Source organism: Acinonyx jubatus, chromosome B4 (genome assembly GCF_027475565.1).
Source record: "Acinonyx jubatus isolate Ajub_Pintada_27869175 chromosome B4, VMU_Ajub_asm_v1.0, whole genome shotgun sequence".
NCBI classification, from domain to species: Eukaryota; Metazoa; Chordata; class Mammalia; order Carnivora; family Felidae; genus Acinonyx; species Acinonyx jubatus.
In genome coordinates, this window is record NC_069387.1 from 128,378,254 (window position 1) to 128,386,673 (window position 8,420).

The window sequence follows — 8,420 nt, forward strand, 5'->3', positions numbered from 1 at the left end:
AGACTTTCCCTGGGGTCTGGATTTGACCCCTCCCAGTACCTCCACTCTGGCCTCAAGGGCTGGGAAGGGGTCACTGCTTTCCTTTTGATGTTCCCAACCAAAGCCACCAACTCCTTCCTACATTTATCCTTAGAGTGGTAGAATCAACCTGAAACTGTCAAAAGACTTTCATAAGCCCTAAAAAGGGCAGCTTAGAATTCGCACAAAGAGGGCATGAATTAAGCAAGCCTTGCACGGCTCACCATCTAGGATTTGGAATGTGCTTGCAGCCTGCCCCTCCAGAGAACCCAGAGAAAGATTGTTTTTCCTCATTGATTAGCTCTTGGCCTGTTTCCATGGGGTCAGTGCCATTTGTCACCTGCCTCCAGGTATGTGACAAAGGTGCTGATAATGGTAAGGTCATGTGTTAACTCATTTAGCCACCCTATGAGATAGACACTATTCTTAACCCTATCTTACAGATGGCAACACTGAGCCACAGGGAGGCTAAGTGACTATCCCCATGTCACTCTGCTTACTTACTCTGCTGGTAAGTAGCCATCTGAGATGTGGCCCCAATTAGTCTGGCTCCAGAGCCCCCCTCCTATCCAAACCTCTTAGTTCTTCTCTTAAGGATGCCCTTCTTTTCCAGGTGGTTCACCGTGCAGGGGCACGGCCTCACCCTTGCAAGCTGCCATTGACCAAAATCTTACTTCTTCACAAGGCTGCTTAGATTGTCGGAAAATTCCTTACATTGGGCTGGCATTTGCTTCTAGTCACTTCCACCTTTTGTTCTTGGGATTTCCTTTTAAAGACACATAGAAAGAATCTATGTTTCTTCAAAGCCAGCACAAGTCTCTTTCTGAGTTCTCTCATATTGTCTGGGATCATCCGGAGCTACCACCTCCAAGCAGCATGACCTTGGACGGTTACATACGTACTCTTTGCCTCTGTTTCCTCATCTGTAAAATGGGAATCATAGGAATGTAGACCTCATTGGGTACTTTACATGCAAAGCCCCTTGGAGCAGTGCTGAACACACTCTCCATAAAGGTGGGCTACTGGTGTTGTTCTGCAGCCTTAACACCCCCCAGTCTTCCAGATGGGGGTGATATTGAACCTTGCTCAGTGCACAGTGTGGTTCTATGGAAACGGCCAAGCATTTTGTGATCCTGCCCTCTGTCTGTCTGTCTCCACTGTCCGACTCTTCAGATCCTATCAACCCTCCCCTGGATACATATTCACCCCATTACCCAATCTGCCAACTTCTAGTCTTGCTCTGCTCCAACCCATCTTCCCCTTGGCTTCCATGTTGTTCTCAGGGAAACACAAACCTGATCTGGTCCCTCCCCTGCTCAGATCCTCCCGGGCTGCTCTTGGGCTGCCAGGCTCTCCTCGATCTGTCCCTTACTGACCTATCCGCCTCTCCTCTCCTGTCTCCCTTCTCGCTCCATTTTCAGCAAAATGAACCAACTCCCAGATCTCTGAGCCTCACCTGACTTTGAGCCTACCTGCCTCCTGCCTGCCACCCCAGGGCCTAGCACAAGGCCTGGTACCCAGCAGGGGCGCTGTTGAGCTCTGGTTGATACATGTGTTGGTGGGATAGCCTATCAAGTGAGTTCTCAGTAAGCCAGCCTGGCATCCGTGTCAGTTCATGTCATTATTTTTTCCAGGGGTCATATTCAAAATCCGTAACCACAATTGTCGGGTTTGTGAGTAGTGTCCTTCAGGCCTCCTGATGTACCAGGCATTAACCCTTCAGTTGATGGACTGTGAGGAGGATCTGGGGGTCCAGGGGGAGGGGGGGAGGCACAGGCTCCAAGGAGCAGGGTTTTTTTAAGATACTGTAGAAGCATCTCAATATTTCAGCAAAGGTACAGCTGTGCCTGTTTCTCCAGAAAGCTCCTTCCCCATCCCCGGGCCCTGTTCCTTCCCCTCTCTGCAGCCTCCTTGGCCTTGTCTTATGGCTGTGCCCAACCCCCCCCCCCCCACCCAGCCCACTGCACATCACTATTCAGAGGCTTTTATTTTGAAGCCTGCTCAGGGTCCGGGTGACCCGTTTTTCCCAGAATTTGTCCACAGGGCTTGGAAAGGCTCCCTCCCCACATGGCACTGTGGACACCCATCTGGCCTGGTTCTTTAGCTTAAAGATCCTTCATCCCGGGGGTGCACACTCAGGGTGAGGACAGGGAGAACTCAGCCCGCTCTTCTCATCTTTCCCAGCACACGCTACACAAAGAACAGGGGGCAGCATGCACAGCAATTTGACACCCAAGACCTTCGTCTAAATAAGCTTGCAATTTGCATTGGCCTTTGAGACGAGTTTCGTAACCACGTTAGACAACAAAGGGTGTTGCTGCCCAGGTTGCAAGGATTGAGAGAGTCCTGGGTTGACTGGGAGCCGGGTGACCTTGCACCAGCCTGTGGGTGTCCACAAGGTCAGACAGGAAGGCTGTCTCCAAAGGCAAAGGGGCACACGGAGGAGATGGGAACAGAGTGAGCCTCTAGATATGGGGCTGAACACAGGGTATTAATTGGAAGTCGGCATCCCAAATGGTCAGAACATCTTCCTGGCCCTCCTGCGCTCAGTGCCCCCTAGCCTGCTCCTACATCCCGAGCAGAGAATGGGAGCTGCCAGATAAGTTACTGGAGAATTTACTAGAGAAAAAGACTTATGCCTGCTATCCCTTCTGGGAGTTCCCAACACCATAGCTGCTTTTCTGTCCCAACACTTAAATGGACACCTGTCGATCCACAAGCCCTTACCCACACTTGCAGAGCATCTGATCAGCTTTTTTTGTACATATGTCTTAAATACTAGTGAACAACCAGTGAGCATTGGACACGTAAGGAAAGCTGCCAGTGTGGAACAGAGATGGCAAACTAACAAGATAAATGAAGAGCCTGGAAGAAACACTGTCCCTCTCGACTGGACTCAAGAATGAATCACCTGGGTCAGAATGACTCTATTCAAGCCACAGATACATGAGCAAAACCAAATTGCCTGTTGTGCACCACTGGAGATTTCTGTGATTTGTTACACAGCGAAAGCTGACTGATATAATCCAAAAACAAAAATAAGGTGCTATGACAACTGAATAATCAGAAAACAAGAGAGAGGTCTTGGAAATTTAATATAAGGTAGTTAAAATAGGAATTTCAGCAGCAGATTTGAAAAGTATGTCACAGAAATATCTTCAAGGATCTAATAGGAAGAAATGAAGAAGGAAAATACGAAGAGAAGAAACAGAACAACCATCCAGGAGGTCTCACATCTGACTTAGAAAATTTTTTGAAAAGAGAGGAAACAGAGAAAATTACTCAAAAAAAAAAATTCTAGAAAACTTCCCCAAACTGAAGGTCATGACTGTCCATGTAAAATGAACAAGACATAATCCACAAAATACACATCATCATGTAACCCCAGAAGACTGGAGATAGAGAGGGTTCCAACGCCTTCCAAAGAAGAAAAAAGATTTAATACAATGCAACAAAAATAAGAATGCTGAATTCTCATTTACAATAAGAGGAAACCAATGCATATCTAACAATCAATGAATCAATCAAATATAGCAATATTAAGTTTTTTGTTTTGAAATTACAGAGGAATTTATTTTTTTTAATTTTTTAAAAAAAAATTTAATTTATTTTTGAGACAGAAAGAGACAGAGCATGAGCAGGGGAGGGGCAGAGACAGAAGGAGACACAGAATCCAAAGCAGGCTCCAGGCTCTGAGCTGTCAGCACAGAGCCCAAAGCGGAGCTCAAACTCACGGACTGTGCAATCATGACCTGAGCCGAAGTTGGATGCGTAACTGACTGAGCCACCCAGGTGCCGCGAAATACAGATGAATTTAGAGGAAATAATGAAAGGGGTTTAAGTAGTTCCCTTGGGGTGGGAGCTTTTCAATGCTCCTCTTCCTTGCTGCGAACCAAATGCCTACACTTTTCATTCAAACCCGGACAAGTCAGCAAACAGAAGTACCAGGTGTAGTTGAAACCATTGGATAGGGTGAAGAGTTGGAAAGGAAGGGTCGTGTAATGAGCCGTGCTTTGAGTCCAAAGCTGGCGAGTAGTTTCTTTTTTTTATTTTAGAATTTTTTAAAGTGTATTTATTTATTTTGAGGTGGTGGGAGGGGGAGAGAAGGGGAGGAACAGAGAGAGAGGGAGAGAGAAGCCCAAGGGCTCTGCACTGTCAGATGCGGGGCTCAGACTCACGAACCATGAGATCATGACCTGAGCCCAAACCAAGGGTTGGACGCTTAACCGACTGAGCCACTCAGGTGCCCCTGTAGAGCAGTTTCCTGCAGCCAGAGTGGATAGAACCCTTTTGCTTCCACCTTCCTTCCTTCTCCCCTGAAAGTCTGTAAATGTGATCTGGGGGGACTGAGGGGTGGGGCCATGCCCCCCATGGGATGCTGTCTGACTCAGGGAGGCCGGGGGGTTCCAGTGGGAGGGTATGGCTGCAGAGGAGAGAGGGCCCCTCTTCCTCCTCTTACAAGAGGAAAGAGGATGCTGGAGAGAGTCTAGATCCTTCTATTAAGTGAAATGGGACAGGATGTCCCCTCCTCTCGTTGCTAAACTGGTCTGAGTGGTCTGAGCACCAAATGCCATCATGAGGGTAAAGCCCACTCTGAGGCCTGCATGAAAGCAACACATTGATCATGGCTGGTGTCCCCTGGGGCTCTAGGGGCTCCTACATAACCTGCTGGTCTTAAGCACCTACTGTGTGCCAGGCAGATAACATATTTCAATCCTGTGACACCTTTCCAGGGGGTGGTCGATGGTCTTTTAGGAGCAAATAGGAGTTGGTCAAGCAAACAAGGTGGGCATGATGGCCTGCAACATGGGCTGGAGTTGGAAGAGGAGAGGACCGGGATCAGGGTCAACCTGGAGCCTGGCTTAAATGAGAACAATCTGGACTCTGGTTCTCTGGCTGCCTGGAAGGTTAGAGGCCTCAGAGTTGGTTATTTTTAGGAAGGGCCGCCTGCAGCCAGTGTGCGAGACAGCCTGCAGGGCTGAGGTGGGACGGGAAGACCGGTTAGGTGGCTGCTGGAGCAGGGAAGGCAAGAGAGGAGGGAAGCCTGAATTATGACCAGGCTGTAGGGATGGAGAGAGGGGGCAGCTGGAGGTGGGGGGGAGCATTTGGAGGTGAAACACATTCCTGAGGGTGAGAAGACCGCAGTGACTCCCAGGTCTCTGACTCTGATGATGGTGGAGACAGCAAACGCAGAAGGAGGGGTGCTCTGCAGAGCTGGGGAGCATCTGGGTGCAGTGGGGGGCCTGGAGGCGGCTGGACATACAGGCCTGGGAGAGCATTGGGGTGCAGCTGGTAATGGAGACATAGGAGTGGATGAAATGCGCAGCCACGGAGAGTGTAGGGGCAGGGGGCGGGAAAGGGGGGTGAGGAAGTAGATAAAGAGGAGCCCAGGAAGGGGCTCCCAGATGTGGAGGGGGAACGGGGGAGCAAGTGGTGTGGGGGAACTGAAGCCATCAGTGGAGCTTGGGGCTGGAGAAGGTCCCCCAGGGGCAGCCTGGGGCCGGGTACATGGAGGGCAGGAGGTCTCAGAGCCTCGGGGGTGGGAGCAGATTGCCAAAGGGTGACAGGATGGAAAGGAAATTACAGAATTTCCAGGATCTCATGTTGCAAAGCTCTCTGGTTCATGGGTGTGCAATTCTGTGGCTATGGGGCATTCTGGGCAATTACTGCTCATTGTGGTCTGGGAGAGAGGAAGCTCTTTCCTTACCCAGGAGGGGCAGAGCCCCTGAGGAGGAAATGCAGTCTACAAGCCCACTCACCTGCTTTGCCCCCTTCTCTGCGTCCTTTCTCCACCCCCCACCAACACTCGTTGGTCCCATTTTGGACACTGGAGATTCATAGACGAAAGTAGCACTCCTTGACTCACAAGTGCTCATGGTACATAATCCTTTAGCAGGAAGGGGTAGAAAGTCTAGAAGACGCTCTGATGGGGACTCCCAACCCATACAATCTAGAGGCCAACCCCAGCCTTCAAAGAGCCATTGACCAGTTCCGCATGTTAGGTGGTGCAGAGAATCAAAATGGTGAAGAAAGCCCATAGAATCGTGAAAGTGGGGAGACAGTAGGGAGAAAGCACTGAGATGCAGAGAGAGGAGAGAGAGGAGAGAGAGAGAGAGAGAGAGAGAGGCCACGTTGATCTATGGGATCAAGAACAGGCAGGAGAGAGGAGGAAGTCATGCCCTGGGGGCTGGGGCTAGAGGGAGGGTGTGGAGGGGCTACAGAGCAGCTGCAGGGTAGCGAGGAGGGGGGAGGAGAAGGAGGTTATGAGAAGGGAAGGTTGGCATTCCCTTTTAGTTCCTACATGGAGGCAGAACTGGTTTCCAAAGAGAGCCCTTTGCAGACACGGGGCCCCTGGAGCCACGGCTTTTCTGCTGGTTCCATCCCCGCCCCACCTCCTACCCCCCAACCTCCCACTTTTGGTGCCTTCAGGAAAGTTAAGTTCTGACAAGTCTAGGCTGTGCAAACTGCAGTCGGGGGGTGGGGGGTGGATGGGCTCCTTTCCCAGGGCAGAGTTTTAGAGGCAGTGGCATCATAGTAGCATTAAGAAGTAGGGGTAGACCCACCCAAGGAGAAGATAACCTTGGGCCAGTGGCTCAATGTTGTCCCTACCAAGGAGTCACCCTCCTGAGCTCCTCACAGACTCTCTTACCCACAGTCTCTGTGAATTGTTATCGGGGGGACTCTTGGCTCTTAACTCTTGTTCAGGGGTCTGCAAACTACGAGCTGAGGGCCACATCTGCTGCCTATTTTTATAAATAAAGTTTTATTGGAACACAGCCATACCCATTCACTTATCTATTGTTTACAGCTGCGTTCGTGCTACAAAGCAGAATTCAGTAGCTTTGACTGAGACCAATGCCCCGCAAAGCTTAAAATGTTTACTATCTGGCTCCTTAGAGGAAACATTTGCCAACCCGTGCTCTACCGTATGGACGAGGGCACAGTTTCAGCTGCCGTAACAAAGGTCAACATACCAGTGGCTTGAACACAAAAGAGATTTCTCTCTTTTTCACAAACAACCTGAATGTAAGTCATCCGGGGTTGGGTCAGAGTCCCTCTATTTTGTTGTCTTCACTGTTCTCCATCCTTGGCCTCTGCAGTCAGCAGAAAAGAGACCAAAGGATGGAGAACATGCGCTCTCTCTTTGAGGATGCAGCCAAGAAGTTGGGTCCACAGAGTCCCCTCGCATCCCACTGGCCAGCACTTGGTCATGCAGTCATGGAGTTGCAACATGGAGTTGCAAGGTAGATCGGGAAATATTACCTTTAGCTGGGTGCCCACAAATCCACCACCACTCTGGGACTCTATCATCAAAAGAACATGGCGAGCATGAATTCTAGGGGGTGTTTAACAGAAGAACAAAAGCATAGAGTGAGGAGGGGGAGGAATTTGCACTCTCTCTGGGAATAAAATTTGCAACGTGTCCCAAATGAGTGGGTGTCAGTAACTAATATAGCATGCTTCCTTCTCTCAGTTCCTTCTGTAAATATTTACTGAGTCCTCAATTATATCAGGCTCTAGCTGGATGCCTTTTACAGAGAAAGATACTGCCAGTCAGAGTGGTTGGGTGAGTTGCCCAAGGGCCCATCCTTCTGCTCCCAGCATGGGCTTCTCCTGCCTGGTGGTCCTGCTGCCCCCAGGATGCCCCAGCCCAGAGCTGGCCTTGTGTCCAGCTAGGCTGGCTGGGTGTTGGGAAGACAGAAAGCCCACAGATTATTTTAGCAGTGAGAATTTAATAGAGGGTATTGGTTGAATAGATCTTGAAAGACTGAGAAGCAAAAGGGGATATTGAGGTCACCAGAGACAGTAACAGCTTCCTATGGCCATGAGAACAGAAGGAAGAGAGTGGGGTTATCACAACCTAGAAGCTTGAAGGAAGAGTAGATGGAGAGGCTGTTGCTCAGTTGGCATGGGTGCTTCAGAAGCTTGGAGAAGGGCCCTCATGGAGTTGGGACTCAGAACTTCCACCCTCTGAGGAAGGGGTGGGGCGAGGCTCATCCTAGGGATGTGGAAAAAATTAGAATTGTTACTGGAACCCACTGTGGCTTCCAGGGCAGTGCTGTTGGGTACGGTGAGCAAATAGAAAGGAGCGAATGCCTTCCTCCTCTCCATCCTTCTGGTCTCTGGGTAGTGGCCACGATTGGCAGGAATGAATGGGAATCAGTCGATAAAGCAGAAATGTCATTTGGAAGCCCAACGCCAGCACCAGGAAGCTGAGCACGGAAGGTCCGGAGCTGAGACGAGATAGTTTAATAACCAGCCCAGAGGCTACGACTGCATTTAGACCCCCGGTGTTTACAGACCTGGAGCCACCGTCTCTGAGCCAGTGTAGACCTAGAAACTAGGCACAGCTGCTGGTGGGAACGTAAAACGGTACATCCACTTTGGAAAAGAGTTTTCTT